Here is a 19,654-nt window from a genome sequence, read left to right as displayed (position 1 = left end):
TGGTAAGTGCTTACACACTAGACCTTGTCCTCATGATAAGTGTGGTCTTGGAGACTCACAGAACCAAGCTTCTGCAAATCCAACTGAACCACATGGGGAGGCCACATGAAGAAGAATGAAAGCCCTCACTGACGGCCCCCACTGAGCATCCATTCTATAGCCACCACTGGCCAGTCATGTGGGTGACCCACCTTGGGAGGAGAACCCCCAGATCCAGGTGACCTGCCCCAGCTGCTGTCACATGGAGCAGAAATGGGATGCCCCCTCTCAGCCCTGCCCAAAATACAGAACAAAGCAAACACATAATTGTTGATTTAATTCACTGTTTATGGTCACTTGTTATTCAGAAATGTATAACTGAAACAGGTTATCAAAGATCCTGACATTTAATTTGAATCCACTTATGAGAATCTATTGAGGACAGACCAAGATTGCTCAAGTAGCCTTTGGCAGGAGAGACTCAAAAGAGAATAGAATATGGCTTCTGGTTACAACCAGGCAATTCATGCAACAAATTTGTCTCTAAGTCCTCCTGAAATTCCATTAAAGTGAGGGTGAAGAATAAAAAAGCATAAGTCAAAGAATTAAGGGAATGAGAAAGGAAACAACACCAGACAAGAGAACACCCAACACCTACATCTTCAAGGGGAGAAATCCACATAAAGCATGCAGGGCTAGGAAAGCTCCAGAAGCAAAGCCCAAGATCCCTCTGAGGGGAGAACTGCAGATTGAGTGGAAAGCATGAGGCCTGACCGAACTTCCTTTTCTTTTAAAAGGTGCTGCAACCCGTTCAAAGCTTCCTTCTGTCCCACTCAGCCAACTGACCCCCCATATCCATAACAGACTAAAGAGATAGAGTCAATCAGGCTGGATTCTAGCTCACACGGCACGGGGGAGGGTGGGCAAGGTGCCTCCTCACAAAATGCTTGCAAAGGGGTGACCCGCAGTCAAGAACCTGGAGGAACCTCTCTAGAAAAACTGACTGGCCTGTGAGAAGAGACCAACAGATTTTTTGAGAGTAATGCTCAGGTTGTATATGGTCACTCCATTGCGAAACAGCCCAACCCATACATGAAAGCTTCCAGTTAGTATGACTGTGCCTCCCTCACACACTGGCAGATTACCCAGGATTTTTTTAGATTATCCGGGATTAACAGACATTTTTTACAAACCATTAACATGAAACACCAAAGTAAACAGAAAAAAAGAAACTCAGAAAATATGAGACAGTCCAAGAAAAGAGGAACATTTAGAGAGCAAGAGTCCACTCTGGGAATCGTGAGAGTAGGAATTAAAATTTCAAGGAGGAAGAAAAAGGTGATGAAATCTCAGAAAGTAGAGCAAAAAGACTATGGGACAGGAGACAGTAGAAAACAATAAGAAAACCAGAATCATGGGGCAACTGGGTGGCTCAGCGGTTGAGCATCTGCCTTCGGCTCAGGTAGTGATCCGGAGGTCCTGGGATCAAGTCTCACATCGGGCTCCCCACAGGGAGCCTGCTTCTCCCTCTGCCTATGTCTCTGCCTCTCTCTGTATCTCTCATGAGTAAATAAATAATATCTTCCTTTTTTAAAGAAAAACAGTCATTTCAGAGCACCCCAAGTCTTACGGGAACTGGGATAAAAAGGAGATCAAGAAAAACAAAAGTTTTACAGAAAGTATTATAAAAAACTTTCCCCCCAAACTGAAGGATCTGAAATCAGAGATTGAAAAAGTTTATGAAACACACAACACACTCACGCTTGTCATGGAGACATTCCAGCTGGCAGGGGGTAGCGGGGGGCGGGGGGGGGGGGGGGGGGGAAGGGGGTGGAGAACAGAAGGTCCTACAAGTTCCCAGAGGGTTGGGGAGAAAAGTCACAAACAAAGGAGCAGGAGTCAGAAAGGCATGAGCTATCTCAATAGCAACCCAGAAACCAGAAGACAATAGAGAAATAGCTTTGAAAATCCAGAGGGCTATACTTTCGATCTAGATCTATATCCATCCAGACCATCCACCAGGTATTTAGGAGACTTGGCTTCTCAGCAAGGCCTTCTCTCACCACCCTGTCAACATTTCAGCACCCATTCTCCCTAATACTTCATACCCCACCCTTGTTCCGTTTCTATTCCTCAGCATTTTCCACATATAATTCATATTTTAACTCTTGCTATTGTTTATCATCATTTTTTCCTTCTAGACTGTAAGTTTCAGGAGGTCAGGGATTCTTTTTAATGTTTTTGCTGTTGTCATTCAGTACCCTTAGGACCTGTAGATACTACCTATTACGTAGCAGGTTTTCAATAAATGTTTGTTGAATAATGAAACAGTGAATGATTTATCAGTCATCCAAAAGCAGTGTTCATTTGGGGGTGTATCTAAGCTACAAGAGCTTTTGCTACATGAAACAGTCTCATAACCTTATTCTCGATTTGTATACATGTTGGAATTACTTTCTGAAGTGCTGTTTCCTTGATTGGAGTAGTCCTTTTGCATTGAGCATAAGCAGCTAAATTTCCCCTCTCAGCTTCTTCAGGGAGCTAGTTTTTCCAAATATCCATGCTGTTACACATTCCTCAGGGTTCAGAAGAATCCTTTCAAGTCTGTCTCATCACAGATCTTGCAATTTTTCGCCCCAAACGGGAGACGTGAGGACTGTCCCATGTGATCAGTAACGCCACAGCAAAAGGCCAAAACCACTCTTGCGGCCTGGGCCCCGACCATGCCTGGGCGAGGCCCCTGCCAATGGGCCACTTATGGCCTCACTCCAGTCAAATATCACAGCCTCATTCACCCAAAGGGCCTGGTTTTCATTCCCACATCTGCATTCTGTACGTGTATGTGCTTGAAATAGAATTTGTAGGCTCTGAGTGAAAAAAAAAAATTGGGCCCAAATTACGGTTACCTCAGGGTCTGGCTGGCGCAGCTGCCAGCTGGGTACACAGTCCAGTTATAGATCGTGAAAATCCGGAGAAGACGGGAAAGGTGCCTTTACAAACAGAGGAGAATAGTCTTTTTACACTTGATTCAGTTTGCTTTCTCAATTCAGGAGAGGTATTTAGAAATGCTTAAACTCAGAAGGAAATCTCTTAATCTATCATGGCTGTTTATTGGCACAGTGATGAGGTTCAGTACGCTCTGGCATACCTTCCTAGCTCTGAGCTGCGTCGTCTGCTCCAGATTACTGGGAAAGTCTGAAGGACTTGGGACCATAAACTCCCTTCTTATGAAGAAGAGAAGAGGACAGGGAAATGCATTTATGGGACATCTGCTATGTGTCAGAAATGGTATGCACGGATTTCACTTAATCAGCCCTGCCTCTCAGGGCAGGTCGGTATTAGAAGCCCCATTTCACAGACAGGGAAAGCGAGGCTCAGAAGGTCCAGGTAACTTGCCTGAAGTAAAAGCTAGTAAACAGCTAACTAGCCTATATATCCCATTATGTTCATCCACAGACCCGAGGTTTTCTCCCTTGAAGCCTAGGGCCTCTGAAATCCTGCGCTGAGCCACATCCATCTCCTCCACCATTCCTCTCTGGACGATCTTAGCTGTCCTCACACTTTTCGCCTGACCATCTGCTTGACAATGCTGAAGCATGACAGGGGGGCAGCTCAGAAAAAAGATTCCCATCTTAAGTCAACTTAAATGCAGACATGTGGTTAGAAACAGTCCACATGCTGAGAGGAGCGGGGGAAGGCACAGGGCTCTGGAAGCAGCAGAGTGTTGAAATGAACCTCACGACACTTGGAGCCATTCTAAGATGCCAGAATATTCAAGAGTTCTTTCCCTTCAATGGTCCTGCGGGGGCAATGTGGATTTTTTACCAAGAACTCCTGGCCACATTTTATAAAAAGCAAAGTACACTCAGCAGGTCATGCTTGTACTAAACATCCTCAGGATCTTTCCAATCTCAGAATCAGTTCTAGGGGCACCTGAGTGGCTCAGTGGTTGAGCATCTGCCTTTGGCTCAGGTCGTGATCTTGGGTCTTGGGATTGAGTCCCACATGGGGCTCCCTGTGGGGAGCCTGCTTGTCCCTCTGCCTGTGTCTCTGCCTCTCTCTGTGTCTCATGAAAAATACACAAAATCTTTTTAAAAATTTTTTTAAAAAATCAGTCCAGAACATGGGACATCTTCTCAAATATTTTTTATTTTGATATGGTATGCAAGGATTTTCACGCCATCACCTTGCTTGGACAGAACGTTTGTGCCCCTCCCCCACCAATTCTTTTATTTTATTTTTTTTTAAAGATCATTTATTTATTTATTCATGAGAAGCACAGATTGAGAGGCAGAGACATAAACGGGGGGCGGGGAAGCAGGATCCCTGTGGGGAGCTCGATGTAGGACTCAATTCTAGGACCCCAAGATCATGACATGAGCCAAAGGTAGACACTCAACCACTGAGCCACCCAGGCATCCCTCCCCCACCAATTCTTTTTTTCTTTTTTTAAAAGATTTTATTTATTCATGAGAGACACACCACACACACACACACACACACACACACACACACAGAGAGAGAGAGAGAGAGAGAGAGAGATATTGAGGCAGAGACACAGGCAGAGGGAGAAGCAGGCTCCATACCGGGAGCCTGACGTGGGACTCATCCCAAATCTCCAAGATCACACCCGGGGCTGAAGGCGGCGCTAAACCGCTGGGCCACTGGGGGCTGCCCCTCCCCCACCAATTTTTATGTTAAAATCCTAATCCTCTACTTGATGGTTTTTGGAGGTGGGGACTCTGGGAGGTAATTATTGAGGACCCTGATGGGATTAGTGCCCTTCGAAGAGACAAGAGAGTTTTTTTTTTCTCTCTCTGCTCTCTGCCATGTGGGGATACAAGGGAAAGACCACCATCTGTAAACCAGAAAGTAGGCCCTCCCCAGACACCAGATTTGCTGGTGCCTTGGGTCTTGAACTTCCCAGTCTTCGGAAGTGTGAGAAAGAAATGGCTTTAAGATACTCAGTCTGCGGTGGGGTGCCTAGATGGCTCAGTCAGTTAAGTGTCCGACTCTTAATTTCAACTCAGATCATGATCTCAAGTCCCATGTCTGGCTCTGTACTCAGCAGGGAGTCTGTTTCTCCCTCTCCTTCCACTTCTCCCCCTGCCCCTGCTCTCTCTCTAAAATAAATAAATCTTAAAAAAAAAAAAAAAGATATTCAGTCTATGGTGATTTGTTCTAGCAAATGGACTAGTACAGCCCTCAGGCTCCTATTCCTGCCTTCCTATCTCAAACCATGCCACATTCCCATGGTACTACAGTTATACTGGAAATCTTATTGTTTTGTGAACTTAGCATCATATTTATGTTGCATGCTGTGCCACCACCTTGGGTGATCTTCCTACCAGTTTGCTTGCAGGCACACTACCATCTCTGAGCCATTTCCCCCAGTCGCTTTTCCATCACTTTTCCACTAAGAATTGAGGAATTAATTTTCTTACTTATGTGCTTATATGATGTTTTACTGAAATTGCAAGCATAGTTTTTATTTTTAATAAGAAAAACATAAATATTAAAATAGCTTCTTTATAATTGTAAAGTTGGGAAAGGTTTTTATAATACAATAAACAGTGTTGACAAGGGTCAGGAAAATGAATTTTCTCACATACCACTGTTGGGAAAGTAAACGGACACCATTTCTCTAAAGCGCTATTTATTTATATATGTTATAAGCCCCCCAAATTATACATATGGTTTGAGCCAGTAATTCCATTTCTATATATTTATGCACAAAGATATAATTATCAGGATGCTCAATAATGCATTACCTATAAGAATAATATGGGGGAATTCCAACATTAGGGGATTTATTTAATAAATCACTTAATAAATCTATTCATTGAACACTCTGCTGTTACTAAAAAGAATTCTAGAAGAATAAGAGAAAAACTATATTTGTTAAGTGATAAAGCATACTATAAAACAGAAAGCAACTACATTTGCAAAAGTCCATTAATCACCTTGATGGCAGTGATGAATCCAGGTTTTATATCGTCTGAAGATTATACAGTTTTGAGGGACTGCTTTAGGAACCACAGTACAAAATTAGAAACATAAAATTCAGTTTGAAAGTTAATTATTTACTTATAAGGATTGAACCTTGGTTCTATTAGGCTCATGATAAATCTATCTATTTGATGACTGTACACCAAAATGATAAGAGTGGTTGTCTTAGGGTGATAAGTTCATGTTTGATAACATTCTCTAAGATTTTCTCTACATTCTATTCTCCATTTCCTAAAAGAAGTATGCTTTGATTTGATCATTTGAAAAGATAACCCCCACCGATCTAAAGAGACTGGCCAGTTAGGGATTCTACTCAGTAAACTGAGTAATTTTTTTAAGCCAAAAGAGATGGGCCACAGGAGACTCCTCCTATAAAAACTTCCAGTGGAGTTGGAAGAAGGTAAATCGGCATCTGAAATGGGAAAGACATTGGTATTTAACATAAACAAAAAAGAGTCCAGTATAGTTAACATCCTGGAGTACCCTTAAAGGGGTTGAGGTGGGGCCCGTAGGGAAGCCTTCATCCATTCACTACATAAGCCCCTATGGTGTAAGACCAGGTCTTATACCAGGAATGGGACGTACAATGGTAACCTGCTCATCACCCCTTGTGTTCTAACCCTTCCAGAGTTTCCACAATCGACACTGTTTTTTAGAAGTTAGCAATTCATACCTAACACCAGCTGACATGCCGTTTCAGACACAGCAGCGATTTCAAGACAAGTCTGCGTGTGTTCCTTGGAAAGCTCTAGCATGCCCTCAGATGTCAGTAACTTTTTCCGTCCCGGAGAAGACCCATGCTGCTATATCCCTTCCTATGGAGTAGCTTTTCAAGTAGGTGACAAAGCTGGATGGTGACACTGGCCTTGTGAGGACGAAGATGGTAACAGAAAATTTATTCTTTAAAAGAAAGTCTAGATCCTCTTTATTTTTGGAGTAACTGAACTCTCAGATTTCAGTATCTTTGTTTTGAGTAAACGCGAAATCTTTGCATTGGTATATGAAAATGATCATATCAATCAAACCTTTTTCTCTTCCATCCAGATACTTGATATTTAAAGGCAACCTGAGACTTTGTTAAGTCTTTTAACTAATTTATCTTCTAGTAGTTATAACTGAGGGATTATGGAGACTCTCAGAGAGCTCCCTAACAGAGAATCTTCATGAAAGGCTAAATATTTCCAGGAAAATAAATAGCAATTTTGTGCCAAACTCTGACGTAGAATGTGCTTTAAAGGCTCATAATTGTGGAGCAATCTGTGGTAGCATTGTGGAAGAACATGTTAAAGCAATAAGTTTGTTAGAAGTTGAATATGATATGGTCTTGTTCCCTCAACAACCTGATAGACAACAGTCCTAGACAGAGACCCTGCTCGGGGGCACTCATTTTTGACACAAAGTCTTAGTAATGGCACCATTAGTGCTCAGCCTCTTAACTCTGTTTTGTTCCAGACAAATTGGTACAGTTGGGACTCAAGGGATATGATAGCACCATTGGAATGAGCATCCCAAGGCATTTCTCTAAAAAAATGCCTTGAAGAATCTGTGGATGACTTCTGGAATGCAAATTGTGTTCAAGTCATGAATGCATCAGATGCTGATCTTTAGTACTGGGGCCCTATTCATTCCCAGTGTATCTTACTTGTTAGAAACTTGTCTGTAGGGACACCTGGGTGGCTCAGTGGCTGAGCATCTGCCTTTGGCTCAGGGCATGATCCCGGGGTCCTTGGATCAAGTCCCGCCTCAGGCTCCCCATGAGGAGCCTGCTTCACCCTCTGCTTATGTCTCTGCCTCTCTCTCTGTGTTTCTCATGAACAAATAAATTTAAAAAAATTTTTTTAAAAGATTTTATTTATTTATTCATGAGAGACACAGAGAGAGGCAGAGACACAGGCAGAGCAAGAAGTAGGCTCCATGCAGGGAGCTCGATGTGGGATTCGATCCGGGGACCCCAGGACCCCGGGCCGAAGGCAGATGCCCAACTGCTGAGCCATCCAGCGATCCCAAAAAATTTTTAAAGAAAGAAAAAAACAAAGAAACTTGTTTATGAAGAAGCTATAATGCAAAGTCACTACAGACCTTGTAGCAAAGTCAATGGAGTCAATAATCTAATCTTAAATGTCATTCAGCAATTGAGGCAGAAAATGTATGAAAATCCTGTGAGAAACACAATCGAGTATGCGCACAATAAACCAGAACTGGATTATCTCTTACACTTAAGGTGAGCAGTCAGCTAATTTAAACATTGCAAATGTCCGGGGCACCTGGGTGGCTCAGTAGTTGAGCATTTGCCTTCAACTCAGGTCATGATCCTGGGGTCCTGGGATTGAGTCCCACCATCAGGCTCCCTGCAGGGAATCCGCTTCTGTCTTTGCCTCTCTCTGTGTGTCTCTCATGAATAAATAAATAAAATCTTTAAAAAATAAGTAAATAAGTAAATAGATAAATAAATAGATAAAATACATCGTTATGTCTGTTCTGCTAGTATTAATCTGAATCACAGGAAACTAGTAAGAGGAAAAACTTCAACTTTAAATGCAAGCCCCTAAATAAAATACTAGCAAAACAAGCCTAGCAATGTGTGAAAAAAATCATGACCAAGAAGAATTTATCTCAGGAATATAAGGGTGGTTTAACACTAGATAGCCTAGTCTTAATACAGCATGCATTAAGAAATAAGGAAAGGGATGCCTGGGTGGTTCAGTCAGTTAAGAGTCCAACTCTTGATTTCAGTTCAGGTCATGATCTCAGGGTCGTGAGATCAAGCCCCGAGTCATGCTCTGTGCTGAGCACAGGATCTGCTTGAGATTCTCTCTCTCCCTCTGCCCCTCCCTCTGTCTGTGCTCCCTATCTCTCTCTGAAAATAAAGAAAAGAAAAGAAGTAAGCAAAGAGAAACTATTCGATAATCTTGATAGTGTCACAAAAATGTGAAGGAAAATCCAAAATGCATGCATAAATTTAAAAATTTGAGAATTAAAGAGAACTTTCTTAACTTGGTGAAGGTAATCCAACCAAAAAACCTCAAAGAAAGGTAATGCTTCATGATGAAATATGAGAAGCATTCTCTTTAAACTAAGGTCTTTTAGGGGCGCCTGGCTAGCTCAGTTGGCAGAGTATTCAACTCTTGATCTCAAGCTGTAAGTTTGGGCCTCACGTTGGGTGTAGAGGTGACTTAAAAATAAAATCTTTATTTTTTTTTTAAATAAAATCTTTAAACTCCGATTTTTTTTTTTTTTTACTATTGCTGCGTCTGAAGTCAGTCTCGCTAGCACAGTTAATACATGAACAAGAAATAAAATGCATATGGATTAGAAGGGATAATCAGAACTGTGATTATTTTAGGTGATGTAACAGAGAGTCCATGGAAACCTGGAGACACTGTTAGAACTAATAAGGATTCAATATGACTGAATGATATAAGATCAGTATCTAGAATCAACAGCAACCTTAAATATTAGAAAAAAATAGAAAATGTAGTTTAATAAAAATATGTATAGCAATACTCTGGCAATTCCAAAGAGCAACAGTAAGAGGGAGTCCTTGCTCTACCAACTATTAACACTATTAAAAATGTTGTTTTGGCACCAGGATAGAACAAACAGCCTAGAAAAAGACACAGGTTTTATGAAAGCTTGACATTTGACAGAAGGGAGGGTACAAATCAGTGGAGAAACTATTGTTTAATAAGTGATATCAGGAAAACTGGTTCTCCAAATAGAAAAAGTAAAAAACAAAACAAAACAAACAAACAAACAAACAAAAACCCTTTCTTTACACCATAAGTAAAAATAAATTCCTGATGGTCTAAAGACCTGTGAGAAGTTAAAAGTTAGGAAATTTGAAAAACATACCAAAACATGGTACCATCTCCTGGCAAAGCAGTATAGGGACTTTTAAAAGAAATAAAAACCAAAAGTCATAGAAGAAAAATACTGCTTAATGACACTACATTAAAATGAATATTTTTATTGTAAAAGACATTATCAACCAAGAAGACAAACCACAGTCTGAGAGAAGTCATTTACAACTCACATGCTCTACCAATGATCAGTATTCAGAATAACTAAGGAATTTTATAAATCAATAAGAAAATAGAAAATGGCAATAATAGATATCCAAAGATGGACATAAAAAGGAATATCACAGAGGAAGAAGCACCAGCAGCCAATAACCGTAAGGGTACCCAACCTCACTCTTAATTACGGAAATAAAAATGGAAACCATGGCATACCATATCATACCCAACGGAGAGACAAAAAGTCCATAAACCCAATAACCTGAAGTATTGGCCAGCTCACAGAAACCATAGTCTGTTACTCATTGCTGGTGGAACACCGGGGAGAGCTGAAGATGCGCAACCCATCCCCCAGCTATTTCTTTAAATTATCCAACACAGATTAAAGTCTCAGATGTGAGCCCTTGTTCTAGGATACTCACTGCAACACCATTCCCACCAATTTGTTCTTGGTGGTTTATTCATATGATGGAACAGTAAACAGCACTTACAATGAATGAACTAGAACCAAATCTATCAACATGGATCAATCTCAAAACCATAATGTGAGAATGGACACAGGATGTTATAAAGGATACACACAATATGTTCCCATTGATGTTACGTTTTATGACACATACATGCTATTTATGAATACACCAGTAGAAGCACCAAAAGTTGCGTGACAGTCACATCCCTCAGCTTCACCGTGTACTTAGCTCTGGGAAAGAAGGAGGGGAAGGAAAGGAGATGGAATTTTACATTTTGCTTCTTTATAAATGCCAGAGGACTGAATCATTGTACAGAACGAGAGCTTTCCTTTTGGGGTACCTGGCTGTCTCAGTCAGAGGCACATGCTACTCTTGATCTTGGGGTCACGAGTTTGAGCCCCACGTTGGGTATAGAGAATACTAACAACAAACAAAAAAAAAACTTAAAAAAAAGAGATAATTTGCCTTTTAAAATTTGACAGATACTGGAGTGCCTGGGTGGCACAGTCAGTATCAGACTCTTGGTTTTTGGTTTTGAGTCAGGTCATGATCTCAAAGTCATGAGATTGAGTCCCACATTGGGCTCAGAGCTCAGGGCAGAATCTGCCTGAGATTCTCCCTCTCTCTCTGTCCCTCCTGCATCTCTTTTGCAAAAAAATAAATGAATAAATAAATCTTTAGAAAAAATTTGACAGAAGCTTACAGAGCACTTGCCACATGCCAGATACTGACCTTTCCATATATTAACTCTTTTAATCTTCTCTATGAGGTCACGACTGTAATTATCTCCATTTCACAGATGAGGAACACTGAGGCAAGAGAAGTGACTTGACTCACTCTCCCTGTTAATGACCGTAACCATTGTACTACACTGTCTCTCAGGTGTTAGACAGATGCAAATAGCTGTGGTAAAATATTGGGTATAGAAATTCTATAGTACAAAGCAAAGGGTAAAGGCCACAAAAGGAAGAACTAGATTTTCTTAACGATAAGAACAAAAGTGTAAAAGTATAATAATCATGGTCTCAGAAAAAAATTAATTGACCTTCCAGGGATATGAGAAATGCAACTTTTACAGTTTCCAATGTATGTTTTCAAAGTACCAGAAAGACTCTAGCTATAATTCAGAGAAAAGCCTATAACCATCCCACTAGGAGACTTATACATCCTGCATTTTCTTCAATCATAGGCACAGAGATCATGGATGTTAGTAAGAAACCCTCTGAGTTAATCTGAAATTTATTTTCTTTTCTGATACTTTATTAGGATTTTACATAATAATAACTAGTAATTATTTTGGATAAATAAATATGTCTTTAGAAAAGTTTTCAGTATGAAATTCTAGGTTTTATGTTATTTACATATAGATTTAAAAAACCCACCAAGGGGCACCTAGGCAGCTCAGTGGTTGAGTGTCTGCCTTTGGCTCAGGGTCTGATCCCAGGGTCCTGGGATCGAGTCCCACATCAGGTTCCCCACAGGGAGCCTGCTTCTCCCTCTGCCTGTGTCTCTGCCTTTCTCTGCATGTCTCTCATGCATAAATAAATACAATCTTAAAAAAGAAAAACACCCCACCGATATGTAGTATTAATTTTACTGCTCAGAATTTCTTTTATTTTCTACTATTCTGTGAATATTATTCTGCTTGAAAAGGTAACAACCTATTTGGTCCTCAAGCTGGGGGAGAAAGACATTGTAAGATGTGGGTGAGATGAGCCTCTTCTGTCCCCTTGTAGGCAAACTCCAGGATCACCAAGGAATTCCCAGAGGGAACTTTCTAGGTAAATGGGAGCAGAGCTGCTTCTTTATACTTTGATATGCTAATGGCAATAAAATAAAAACCATTCTTTGATGAATAATGTTATAAACAGATGCCTGTAGACCCAATCTCTAGGATCCTATTCCATAGGGCAGACTCCTACTATTTGAAACTCATGTTTAAAAAATAGTAAATGTGGATGCTGGGACCCCCAAGAGCCTTGTCTTCTGGTGCCATTTCTTCCATGTCTTTTCCCTTCCTGTCTCCCAGTGCCCAGCTGTACCCCTTGGTCTTCTCCTAGGTCCAGGCTTCCACAGGGGCTCCCATCCCCAGTATTGTTAGTCCCTGTGGGTATGTGACTCTTGTGGAACTCATCCACTCTCTAGTACTTCTGGGAAATATTTTTGAGGAAAAATGGTCATCAGTCATCAGTCAATCAGTAAATGACTGGTCATTGCCACCCTGAGGCCTAGGGGTGCATCCACTCGTCACCAGGCCCAAAAGAGGGAGCTGTCTCAGTCAAAAGGTGACCCTCTGGCCACAGGCAGCCATTGAGGGATATTCAGGAACACTCAAATGTTACTCCTTGCCTTTCTGCTCCTCAGGTTTGTTAGAGAAGGCAATGCAGGGCGTGTGGCTAACGAGGAGGGTGAGGCATGCACTGGGCAGAGCAGCTGTTCCTCTTCTGGACTGTTTTTTCTCAGCTTCTTCTTAGGTGCCTGAGGGGGAGGCTCAGAATTCTTTTCCAGAAAGCGATGAGAAAAAGCGTGTGGGCAGTTTGGGGGAATTCATATCTCACTGGCCTTCATTTGGAGCTCTTAAAAAAAAAAAAAAACCCAGAATTGCTGTTTCTCCTTTATGACCCAAAAACATAAGGCAATCCACCTAATGCCAACTCTCCCAGGAATGATCAACTTCCTTAATGTTTGTGATCGGATTCCATGGAAGCGCAGTGCTTATGTGCATAAGTCCCCATGGAATAAAAGCCAAACTGTGTGATGGAGGAGGAGCATGACAAAGGGACCACTGCCCTGGGCACTACACTTCAGAGCCTCTCCCAGCTCTAACATAGGTGCATGCACCCCAAGTATGAAGGGGTGATGGAGGCACCACTCTTTGCAGGGCACGTGGAGGGCACTCATCCACGTGAGCTGGGTAATGGCTCACATTTGCATCGTGGAAACGAGGACAAGGCGAGGGGTGGGCTGCAACAGGCTGGAGGTGGGGAGGGCTTTTTCCATCTCGTGATACAGCACAGAACTCTTGTGAGCATTTTTGAAGATTCTAAAATCAAATCTGGCTTTCTATGTGGTCACAAAGGTATATTTATCAAAGTATGAGGATAGAGCATATTTTATCTAACCGTTTGCCAGCTTGACTTATAGCTTTAAAAATATTTAGACAGATGGTATATGAGCCCCTATGCTCTTGCCCCAGGCAGGCTTGAGTGTGGCAGAGAAAGATGAGACATGTTTCCCCAATGTCGGCATCTAAGTTAGGGATAGGACCTTCCTCACCTTCTGGCATTCAAGTTGGTGCGCGGTCCACTCTATCAACAGGTGATTTTAAATTTATTTTTTGAGTAGTCCTGATGGAAGCAGGTACCTGAGTGTCCTCTGCTTCTCCAGGGACTCAGTTACTTTATATTTGGTTTTATGTTAGGACAGGCAGAGTCACGCTGAGCTGTTTTTAGTATCTCTACATTTTATACATTGGTGAAGCGCTTTTGGTATTATTTAAACTTTGTATTTTTCCTATTCCTGTTACATGCTAATTGTTCTGTTATTTTGTTCATAACCTGATTCCTCTGGGCTTTCAGTAGACTTTCCCTGGCTTGTTGTAAAGATTCCCTCCACCATGACAGGCCACCGCCGTCCTGGGGACACTCCCAGGCAAATCCAGCCAGGCTCCAGCCTCAAGTGGGCAGTGACAGAGCATGAGGCAAGTTGAGTCGGTTCCGAGGCTTGTCCCTGGCCTCCTGCCCGCTCCCCCTCCCTTTGTCTTCCCTGCTCTTCTAGGATCACTCCTCCTGTGTCCTCGGGTCCATGCCAGAGGGTGTGGATCTTTGGAAGCCTCCACTGTATCCTCTGTCATTGCCCCTGTGGGGAGATCTGGAATGTCAGCTCCAGCCAGAAGAATAAAGGGGTCCCCTAGAGAGCTAGTGCTTAGGAGCATCCAGAGAGATGGCACTGTAAAGGCCCCAGACCTCCAAGGCCGGGGATGAGTGCTCAGGATCACTGTCATGCATGCAGGGTATGTGAGCGGGAGAGAAAGGGGACAGTGGTTGAGGCGGACCGATTGTTCGGGTGTTCTGATCTAAGTCTTTGGGGGTACTTGGCCTGGTGGGGAAGAAGGCGTCTCAAAGTTTTTGTCAGGCTTATCCAATTTTCCCCAAGCTACCCTTCTATGCCATTTCCTGCTTTAAGAGCAAGTGTAAAAGTGCACAGGAATAAAGAGATGAGGCCACGTTCTACTCCCTCCCCCTAGGGCCCCCGACAATGCCCAGCCCCCAGCACGCAGGGGCTCTGAGGCAGGCCTGGCTCTGGGTGCTAGGGAACCTCCAGGGCCTGGTGTGACAACTGAACTTGCTCACTGTTCTCAAAAGGCCCTGAAAGACTTTTTATTGTACCTTTACCTCCTGTTCCCCTCTGGTACTTTCCGAAGAGGCAGGTAAGAGACATCACACATGGTTACTTCCTCCTCCCCATTTGCCTTTGAAGTTGCAGTGCTGCCTTTTAAGAGCAGCTTCTGTTCTCAACCACAAGGTCACGACACAGAACCCATGTATGAGGTTGGCTAAAGCAGCTCTGGGAGTGGTGGGTGGGGACGGGCCACGGTGACAAAGCATCCTTGTTCAGCTCTAGGTCCCAGGGTCTCCTTTGTCACTGCCGGTAAAATATCACCCCCTGCTTCCAGATTCACCATAAATAACCATCCTCCCTCTCCTCACTTTCATAGGGAAGAGGCCCCCCTCAATGCCTCAAGAATTGTTGACAGCCCTACTAAAGGCATTGGGCAAGAAGCCACAAGCCCTGTGGTACCTGTACCCGCTTGATTAGCTAAGGAATAAATCAAGCCAAGTTGTTGACCTGGGCTGCCCTCATCATAACATGCATTGGATACGTTGAGCAACTTACTGCTTGCTAGAAGAAACCTGGAGAAACAATACCCAACCCAAATTACTACCACTTACAGGCATCCGTGCATTCTCTTGGCTTTATTTTCTGTAATAGCAATTCAACTGATATATAAACATTATGCTTTAAAACAAGCATAACAAAAGGGAGAATAATAGACTCTGTCACTTTGCCACAGCATGAGTGATTCAACCTACATAGTGCACTTCTCTAAGTTAACACAACTAAAAGTGGAGCAGATTGATCCTTAAATGAAAGCTTGAGCAATAGAGAACGTTCATGAAGCTCAGGGCCATTTCAGATAACAGAGCAGGAGCTCAGTGCTCACTTCAGCAGAATTAGTACCATCAAAGACAGATTTCATTCACTCAGAAATATTTATTGAGTGCCTGCCACACAGTGTTCTGAAGTTTGGGGATATAACAGGAAGCTCAGAGATCTTAGCTTCTATTGATGTACGAGAGACAATAAGCTCATAGACAGGAAAGTGTAGAGTGTGCCAAGTAATAGGGAACAAAACAAAACAGGGTGTGGGGGACACAGAGCAGTGGGGTGGGAGTGGGTGGATTGCTATTTTCTTAGCGGTAGTTGGATGACCCGCTGGTAAGGTATTTGAAAGAAATGTGGGAGCCGGTCTTGTTGATATCTGGGTGGAGAACAACACAGGCAGAAGGAGTAGTTAAGTTTCCTTGAGGAAGGAGCACACTTGGTGCGTTCCAGGAACAGCAACGGGCTAGTACGTTGGGAGAAAAATGAATGAGATGGGGAATGGGATAAGGGGAGATTTGAAAGGAAGCAAGTGGTCCGGCTGTGGACCCTTGCACTCTCAGTGAGCTGGGAAGCCAACAGGGGGCTCTAAGGTGGTGAGATTTACTTACCAGAGTTGCTGTGTTACAAGCTGATTCTACCGTAGACAAGGACTAACATCAGGAGACCCCAGGAATTTCAGGCAGTCAGACAGGAGAGGGATTGTGGTGGTATGGACCTGGGCAGAGTACTAATGATGGTGAGAAGTGATCAGATGGCTGGATATATTTTGAAAGTAGAGTGAATAGGATCCTCTGAGAGTTTAGGTATGAAATGAGGTCAAAAGAGTCAAGGTGAATGGCAAGGTTTTGGCATTTGTGAGCAACTGTCCGGAGGGGGATGCAATTTACAGGGATAGGGAAGACGCTAGAAGGACTAGGTTTTGTTGGAACTAGAAATTCATTTTTGGACCTCTTATGGGGGAGAAGTCAAATAGAAGATGTGAATTATTGATCTGGACTTCAGGGGAGAGATTTGAGCCAGAGGGGTCATTATCATTGTCATGGACTGAATGTTTATGCCCCACCCCCCAAATTCCTATGTTGAAATTCCAGCTCCCAATGTGACAGTAATTGGAGGTGAGCCCTTTGGAAGGTGATAAGGTTTATATGAGGACATGAGGGTGGGGCTCTCATGGTGGGATTAGCACCCTTATAGGAAGAGACACCAGAGAGTCTGCCCTTTTTCTTTCTCCATCTGCAGGCACCAAGGAAAGGCCATGTGAGGACAGATAGGGAAAGCAGTCACCTGCCAGCTAGGAAGAGAGGCCTTACCAGAACCAACCATGCTGGCAGCTTGATCTTGGACCAGCTTGTACAAGCTTGATCTTGGACAAGCTTCCAAGCTTCCAGAACTGTGAGGAAATAAATTTCCATTGTTTAAGCCACTGAGTCTATAGTATTCTGTTACGGCAGCCCAAGCCAATCAAGTCAACCATACAAATGGTGACATTTGGCACCATGGGGCTACACCAGACCACCTAGGGCACTAGTATAATTGAGAACAGATGAAGTCTGGGGGCTGAAGCCATGCCGATGGGTGAGAAAATGAGAAGGAACCCAACAAAAAAAGGCCTGAGAGGGATAGTCAGTGAGGTAGGAAGATTGCTGAGTGAGAAGGGTCCAGGTAACCAGGGAAAGCACATGTCTTAAGGACAGGAAGTGGTCTAGCATGTCAGGTGCTGACAAATCAAGTCAAAGGAGGGCTAGTTCAGATGTGGTGGTCCCTGGTGACCTTGACCAGAGATATTTCCATGGAGTGATGGGACTGAAGGTCTGAATGGGTGGGTTCAAGAGAAACCTCAGGAGAAGAACTGGATACAATACTTATAGACAACTCTTTCCGGTGATTTTGTCAAAATGGAACAGTAGCTGGAAGGGGATTTTGACAAATATGGGGAGCTTAAGCTACAGCATTGGGTAATCCAGTCTCAAAATAGTCCCAAATGATTGCTGAGGGCTGACAAGCAAGTCAGATGAGACACAGCTCAAATGCCATCAGTAATTATAGAAATATTTTTAGAAGGTTCAGATTTCTTTGACCAAGTGTTTCTGTGGCATTCTTACAGTCTGAATGGAAAATTATAACAAACAAAAAAGTGCACAGGATCTTTCTTTTAGAATTCTGCAGAGACAAATAAATTTGGTTATGGTAATGTCCAGCTATTTAGCTGGAGCTTGTTCCTCTGCAGTAACCCACCCACTACAATGACTTCTCTGGCTTTATAAGGCACACTCTGTGCATGAGTTGGATGGTCCTCCCATAGTCTCTGTGGTATGCTTGGCCAGAAGCAAAAGCATCAATTTCCATTAGCAACTTCCTACTGATAGTATCTGGTCTCCAAATTCCAAAGAAAAACTAAAATGTTTCAATGTTCACAGCTAGACTCAAGAAAACATACTAGTGTCTATTTAGATGTGAGACATGTTGCAAATAGAAAAAAAAAAGAGAGATCACACTGGAATTTAAATTTTCCATTGTTTTCCTTCTCTCTGCCAGAATAAGCTTGCCTAGGATTACTGATGCTTGCAAATATAATGGAAAAAGGCTGTTCTGATTTAAGAAAATCATATATGTGTACGTATGTATATATGTGTGTGTATATGTATATACATATATCCACACACATACGTATCCATGTATACACACACAATTTCTCATAATGGATAAACCAAGGAGTAATCATTAGTATTATGAAAGAATTCACCAAGCGAACTCTTCAAGCAGCAAATGCACCTAAATTCACAGTTATAAATTATTTGACCAAGGTTCTTAGGAAGCAATAAAGGGGATCAACCAAAAGATTTAAAAGCTAAAAGGTAAATATTCAGTAATAACTCAAAACAAAACCAAAAAAACAGTCTTAAGAATCTCAAAGATAGTATGCTTTCCTTGCAATACAAAATACTTGTGCATTTGTTCTATTCTGTTTATTGGGAATTTATGCTTACCTATCTTGGTGTCCCTGTGTCATCGGACATTGAGTAGGTACTCAGTAGCATATGACAGGAAATTTCTTATAGGGTCCATTTGAATGGAAAAATATTGATCAATCTGAGAGCAATTGCTTTGTCAGGAACAGATTTATTACCGTGTGGCCCATTTGACCACAATAGGTGGAATTTCAGCCCCAACTTAACCCGACATACACATTTTGCTGATATCTTTACTGATTTCAGTTCTATCAATATTGTTTTCAATACATGATGCCCCTCTTACATGGTAAATTAAAAAATTAAACAAAAAAAGCATAACTATGAGTCCTGTATAGACCAGACAACATGCAGAGTATCTCATTCACAAGACAGAAAAAGAAAACATGAATAAAAGGGACACCTGGGTGGCTCAGCGGTTGAGTGCATCTGCCTTTGGCTCAGGGCATGATCCTGGGGTCCTGGGATCAAGTCCCGCATCAGGCTCCCTACATGGAGCCTGCTTCTCCTTCTGCCTGTGTCTCTGCCTCTCTCTCTCTCTCTCTGTCTCTGTCTCTCATGAATAAATAAAATCTTAAAAAAAAAAAGAAAAACATGAACAAAGGACCTTGAGAAACAGACATTCTTGGTAGTTTGGGGGTGGCAAGAGTTATAATTTACCAATAAAAGATGGAAGGAAGAGAAATGTGACTTTCATGCTGAGAAATAAAATCTAGGGTTATCCAGTTTCTAATTCCTGTGCCAAAGCTGCTATTCTCGATGACCTCGGTCAAATCATTTAATTCTTTCAATTTGCTCATCTAAAAATTCTGTAAACCTGCCAGTCCTCAAATATTATCCAGTTATTTTTGGTTATTTGATCTGTACTGAATTTGATCTGTACTGTACGGAAATTTACATAAGTGATAGAAAGTACCTCCAAACGGTAAAATCAAAGTTCCCTTTTCAATACAGAAGTATACAATGGCATCGATGTTATAGTAAATCGGGTATTGTTACTATTAAAGACCCAGCTCTCCTTCATCACCTGGTGACCAGTGCAGGG

At 42.3% G+C, this 19,654-nt stretch overlaps 1 protein-coding gene across 20 annotated transcripts in view; it reads right to left on the bottom strand.

Moving 5' to 3' along the window:
• The window catches only part of KIAA1217 (KIAA1217 ortholog), a 464,836-nt gene that overhangs the window by 95,994 nt on the left and 349,188 nt on the right, over positions 1 to 19,654 (bottom strand). The window lies entirely within an intron of this gene.

This window comes from Vulpes lagopus, chromosome 8, assembly GCF_018345385.1.
Source record: "Vulpes lagopus strain Blue_001 chromosome 8, ASM1834538v1, whole genome shotgun sequence".
Taxonomy (NCBI): domain Eukaryota; kingdom Metazoa; phylum Chordata; class Mammalia; order Carnivora; family Canidae; genus Vulpes; species Vulpes lagopus.
This window is presented reverse-complemented; position numbering and strand designations above follow the sequence as displayed.